The following is a 6,509-nucleotide window of genomic DNA, read 5'->3' as shown; positions in this document are numbered from 1 at the left end:
TTAACAGAGCATAAACAGACAACAGGGCTTACAGCCCTACCAGAGTTTGTTAATGCTCACAGCTGAGCAGGACATTGGGTCTACATCTCATCCTAAAGATGGCATCTCCACCAGTGCAGTGCCACAGCACCATAGCTCAGCGCTCACCCAGAGAGGAGAAACCCCTCCCCTTTGAATCACTGGCACTTCTTCCAGTTCCAGATGCCCCCTGGGTTTTCCTATCCAGATTGGGCCCAGCTTAACATGCTTGGCTCTCGGGTCTGGAAGAGCTCTCCACCCATGGTGGCATGGCTAGTTTCCCCAAGCCTCCTCTCCAGGATGGTAGAGAGTCGCAACCCATAAATAGTACAGCTCAGGAATCCACACATAGAATGCAACTGCTTCTAGTTGTTCCTGCTGCATTCCTAACACTGCTAGAGAGCTAGGATCAACTGCAGCCCAGGGAGAAGGTCTGCAGAAAACAACTAGCAAAAGAGTGGGGTTTGCCTGCTGATGTGGCTCAGGGCAAACTGATTTTCATGGAAATGTTGCTTCTTTGCTGGTAGCAAGAATGTCTCTGTGCAGCTTTTACTAGTGATGCATTTCCATCCATTCCTGTCCCCTGAAACCGTTTGGGGCCATGCCAAGGTATTAAAGGGGTACTGTTAAGGAGGCAGATCCCTTCCCCATGCCGACGCCTACCCTGTCGTCACTGAGAAACTAACATGCACAAAAGGAAAATGTGAGCAGTGCCTGGGCAGAGTTTAATTCTGTGCTACATCCATCCCAGCAGGGAGAGCCTGGCTGATCCTGTGGGCTGAGCACTGCAGATATTGGTGCATAAGGGGCAGGAATAGGTAAGCAGAGCCCTGGTGCTGGAGAAAACACAGGCATGGACAAAAACGCTGTGTGAGGAGCAGGAGGAGGAAGGTCTGATTAGTATGAGAAGGTTCAGAGCCATCGTTCTTGGCAGCGACCTCTCTTGAAATCACACTGCGTTCCACTGATTCCTGTAGGCCAGCTAAATAATGTATTGGCCTGTCCTTAAGTTTAGTATGTTCTCCTCTGTCTGGCCCCTGGCTTCTTTGAACTTCTAGTCTTCCCAGCTGCACGCAGCAGGTTTTGGGATCTCAGCGCCTTTTAGATTTATGATAGTCACAATCCTTTCCTGGATTCCAGTTGTGGTTGTTGCAAGGGTTGAATCTGGGAACACTTGGATGAGAGCTGGAGGACCACATCCTATCGCATATCCAGAATCGTCATCTGCATTGTGTAAACACTTTTTTAAAAGAGTATAAACCAAGGGAGGCAGAGTTCAAATGCTCATCGTGAAATCTCCTTTCCCAGGATGAGCGATTGCTTACCGTTCTAGTCACGGAAGGTGGGAGAAGAGAGGTGGTTTCCTGGTCTGGGTGGGCTACATTAGCTGGAAGAGGGTTGAGCACTTATTGAAGGTAGTCGTGTTCCATCTTCAGCTGGACACAGTGCTGCTGCAAGTATGATGCAGATAGTGTGATGCTTAGAACTGGGAATCAGGAATCTTGGGTTCTGTTCCTGGTTCTTCCACCAATTCAGTGTCTGTCCTTGGACAAGTCACTTCACCTCTTTGTGCCTTAGTTTCCCCATCTATAAAATTATTATACTTCTAGTCTGAGCAGTGAGCTTTAATTATTAATATTTGTAAATGCTTTGAGATTCTCAAGCAGATGATGCTAGAGATGGGGGGCAGGGGAGTCTTGCTGCTAGAGGTTGTCCTGAAGGAAAACCCCAGATGTGAATCCTTGGTCCTTGGAGCTTTGCAGGTGGTTGGGTCCCAGACAGTTTTTCAGCTTGAGTCCACCTTCAGTTCCTTGTGTGAGGGTCTACAGGATAGTCAGTTACGTTTAGCAGAGGATCCCAAGGGACTTTGCCAAAGCAGGGAACAGATGAGGGGCTGCAATGAGCTTTCCGTTGCCTAATGAAGCAGTATTGAATGTAACCAGTGCTGCTCCAGCTGAAGAAGTCTCTGCAAAGGCAGGTCTGGGCTGACTGTAAGACATTGCTCCGACGAGCTGATCGAGCGCCCTGTTTGCTCAGGACAGCACTGGCAATGAAGAGACTCGTAGAAACAAATTCTTTGTTTCTTTTTTCCCCCTTCTTATCTACTTGATAAGAATAAAAAATCCAGTTTAGCACCACAATATGCTTCCTGCTCCTCTAGATTTTATTTAATTACATTTTTGAATGAGGAGCAGAATCAGAGCTTAGGGAACAAAGATACCAACAACATTTTAATATTGTGGTGAGGAATGTACTGCAGGTGGCCAAGAGAGATAAGTAAATCCAAGCTCCTTTGCTGAAGGGGAAGGGACAGAGGAAGGTTCAGTTGTTACTTTCTTTAATTACAGGTGAAATAGACGACCTCCAGATTGCAATGTTTATGCATAACTATCTCAGAATAAAGCAACAGAGTCCAACTGGAATGGGACTGGAGTTATCAATTCTCACAGGGAGTGGTCTCCCCACTGAGGCAGTAATGAATCAACATCCCGCCCAGGGCCGGCGCAACCCATTAGGCAACCTAGGCGGTCGCTTAGGGCACTAACATTTGGGGGGCGGCAACTGCGGCGGCCGGATCTTCGGCGCCCTGGTCAGGGACAGCATTTCGGGGGCAGGACCTTCCGCTGCCTAGGGCAGCAAAAAAGCTGGCAGCGCTCCTGATCCCGCCCCAGTGTCCTGGGGATGAGATGTAAAACTCCACTCCTACACATGTTCATTAAATATCCCCAGGCGCTTTCCCAATAGAACAGGGGCTTTCACCCTGGCATTCTGGACATATTCCATTTTGGGTATTCACATTCTGCCTCACTTCCCCCTGCAGTTCCAGCTGAATTCGTTACTTGTCACTTATGCACCTTGTGTGGCTAGGAATTGTTAATCTGTTCCCAACTTCAGCACCAGAGATGACAGCGTTAGCATGGAACATGAAATAATGTGTATTTAGGGGATTCTCCGGCGTGAATGAGAGTTTTATTAATTGTTACTATTCTTTCATTATAGAGTTCAGCAGAGAGCAGGCACTCTTGCCCACTCACTCATAGCACGATAGATTGATGTTGCTGTGATCTCCTTCTCCCCTTCCTCTCATGCCAGTCAATGAATTCTCCTCAAGGAAGGTGCTCCCAAAGTTCATTGCTTCAGCCTCCTCTTCATCGGTAACAGAGCTGATAGCTGGATTGAACTTGCCTATGACCTCAGGCCTTTTGTTCATCTTTACCTCATATGTCCAAAGTAGGGGTGCATCCCTTGGAACACTGTCCTCTGCTTTATTCTTTCCCAAGTCCTCAGGGCTAGGAATAGAGGATGCTACCTTACCTATGCTGGCAGCGTAATCAAATGAACTCTGGGGTTTTGCTGGGCCCAGGGTAGACACTGTGAGAGACAAACGCATTAGCACTGTGAAATCAGTAGCCTGAGCAAATGTAGCTTGCAGGCTGGATGGGGAGTGGTATTGGTAGGCAAAACTGGGTCAAGGTCAGCTGGGTCCTTCCTGTGAACATCAAAACGGGGGTCCCCTCCCATTCCCCACAAGAGTCTGCAAATGACCTCCACTGATACTAGAGAAGGGCATCAGTGGAAACAGGCTTACAGGTACCAGGGGCTGTTCCTGGCAGTAAATTACTTGTGCATATATAATCTCGAGTTCTGCATTTGGCAAACCCAATCAGAGCTCTCCTAGGATGAGCTGCATGAGAAAATCTAGTGACAGAAATGCCCTGTCATCCCCGCAACCGCCTCTACACCGGACATCAGCAGACAAGAACACAGTTACTGGGCTGATCACAGGACTGTGGGACAGGAATCCCTGACTTCTAGTCCTGGCTCTGCCACAGATTCACTGTAACAGCTTGGCAAAGTCCTTCCTCCTCTGCTCTGTAACATGGCTACAATAATGTTGACCTGGGAGGGACACCGTGATGATGAATCGGTTAATATCATCATGTGCTCTGAAAACCTAAAATGCTACAGATGTTCTGAAACATTTAGCTACCATTTTATAGTTACCACAAGTGAATATGCTCTCCCATGTCGGCAAATAAACACCACAGCCTAATTCTATTTCACACTTCCTGGCCCCTTCAGTGCTCAGTAGTATCCGCTGATGGAGAAGCAGGTTGTCTGCCTTCCATTTCTATTTAAACCACCAAAGTTTATTTCTCCTGGCATGTCACACTTGATCTGCATCCACCCTAAGTGTTTACAGTGTCATGCAACATCCACCCAATCCATATGAGCCCTAGGGTTATCTAGCGTCCCTTCTCCCATGTCTTGAGGCCCAGATAGCCTTGCAACATAGGCTTAGGATGCTGGGTATTTTCTCACATTGGCCTCATTGGCAAGAGGACAGTTCCTTCCCTTTGGGCCTCTCAGGATAACTTAGAAGCCTTATCAATATTACAGCGCTTGTCCTAACCCAGCGTCAAGTAAATGTGCTTTGAAGCCATGTAACAAGCTGTCAGGCTGAAATCAGAGCAGGTTAATTTGCCAGGGTCAGGCAGTGAAGGTGTATGGATTCTTCTTGATCAGTCCTATAAACTGCTTCTTAGTGCCTCACTTGGAACAGGAGGGTGATGCTTGGGGAACAGCTCAGACACTGAGATGCCGGCCTGTCAAGTGAAACTAAGGGAGTTTGTATAGTTGACAAAGTAGCACCCCTAGGCCTAATGAACATAGGGGAACCCAGAATAGATTATAAATCAAGATTAACACATAGCAAGGTGCATGGCTGTATCAGATTCTTGTATAATTTATGTCTGGGTTCATGGATGGACCAGATATACTCCTACTAGGGGCAATAACACCAGGTGTAAACTTATACCAGATAGATACCTCCCCCTTGAGGATAACACTGCTTGCTTATATTATTCCTTTAATTAAAATTGGGTGTTTTATGCTTGCATAGAAATTGTCTAATGAATCCTGGCTGAATTCTTCTGGTCAGAATCTTTGTAAGCTAAAAAGAATCCTTCTTGCACAAGGTACTCTTAATACAATGATGAATCAGTCCAAGAGGGATTTCTTTAGCGAATAAATGTTGTTATGCAATACATGCGCACATCATTGGACAGTATGTGTCTGTGAGCTGAGGCTGTATAGGTTTTGTAAAGTTAAGCACATGGTGTAAGTGTTTGCAGAACCGGTGCCTTATGTATTAATTCTAAGTGCCCATCTTTCTTTGCTTAGTATTCCAAATGCTGCAATCTTGCATAAAAATAAACAAAAGCTAAACATAATGACCAGGAAAACCCCATCCACTTCATAAAAACTGTTTGTTCGGGTGTGCGGAGGGGGGTGTTGTTTCACCATTTCACTACCAGTCAATTACAGGGTAGTTCATCTTCTGTGGCACAAGTTTGCTGCTGAGATACAAAACAGTATTACTTGCCATCTTCCAGAGATATGCACGCACACAGGGTAAGCTGTTCTGGGCAGAGACCATCTTTTTCATTCTCAGTTTGTACTGCACCTAGATACAACAGGGCCCTGGTCCATGACTGAGGCTCCTAGATATGACCACAATACAAATAATGCCACCTATTTATGCATCACACACATATTACATATCTATGCTGGGTATGTGGAGGTGATATTGAAGTCATAAATTGGAGATAAAAATGATAAATTGCACTGGCATGAGATCAATGCCTCACTTTTGATGACATCACCTACCCTCTGCCCAACAATCCATCTCCCTGGAAGTTATTCTGACCTTCCAAACACCTGTCACTTCAAACAGCTGCCTTTTAAAAAAAATAAACCTACTACAAGTATCAGAGGGGTAGCCGTGTTAGTCTGAATCTGTAAAAAGCAACAGAGAGTCCTGTGGCACCTTTAAGACTAACAGAAGTATTGGGAGCATAAGCTTTTGTGGGTAAGAACCTCACTTCTTGCATCTGTTGCTTTTTACTCGTTTACAGATTCTTTTCCCATAAAAAAGTGGAATGTCCTCCTAAATTACACTGGGACTCCAGGTCTAAAGCACCTGGGGAATTTCCCCATTACTGAGCAGGGGGACTGGAACAATTTGTATAGTGGGGGTGCTGAGAGCCATTGAACCAAACTGTAAACCCTTTCTATAATGGAAACTGCTTCAAGCCAGGGGGTGCAGGAGCACCCCTAGTTCCACCACCTATATTACTGGTATCCTTTCAAACATGACCCAGGACTCTGTTATTTTTATGGAAATGGTAAAAGCAAACCAAAATAAAAGCACTTACCCCTATGCTATAGATGTCCTTGACATGATTAGACTACACATCACAAAAATGCCCTAAATGCAGCAGTATAGTTTAGTATAACACACCACCAGTGTGCCTGGCAACTTACAAACTCAAATCATGTTTTGATCTGATCACTGCAGCTGACTGTGCATGAGCTCTGGGGGTTTTACTCAAGGTTTACAGCAGAGTAATTCAAACAAACCTAATGGGGGAGGAGGGATAGCTCAGTGGTTTGAGCAGTGGCCTACTAATCCTAGGGTTATGAGTTGA

The sequence above is a fragment of the Malaclemys terrapin genome, chromosome 9 (genome assembly GCF_027887155.1).
Source record: "Malaclemys terrapin pileata isolate rMalTer1 chromosome 9, rMalTer1.hap1, whole genome shotgun sequence".
Taxonomy (NCBI): Eukaryota; Metazoa; Chordata; order Testudines; family Emydidae; genus Malaclemys; species Malaclemys terrapin.
The sequence above is the reverse complement of the archived record's forward strand: the minus strand, read 5'-3'. Positions refer to the sequence as shown.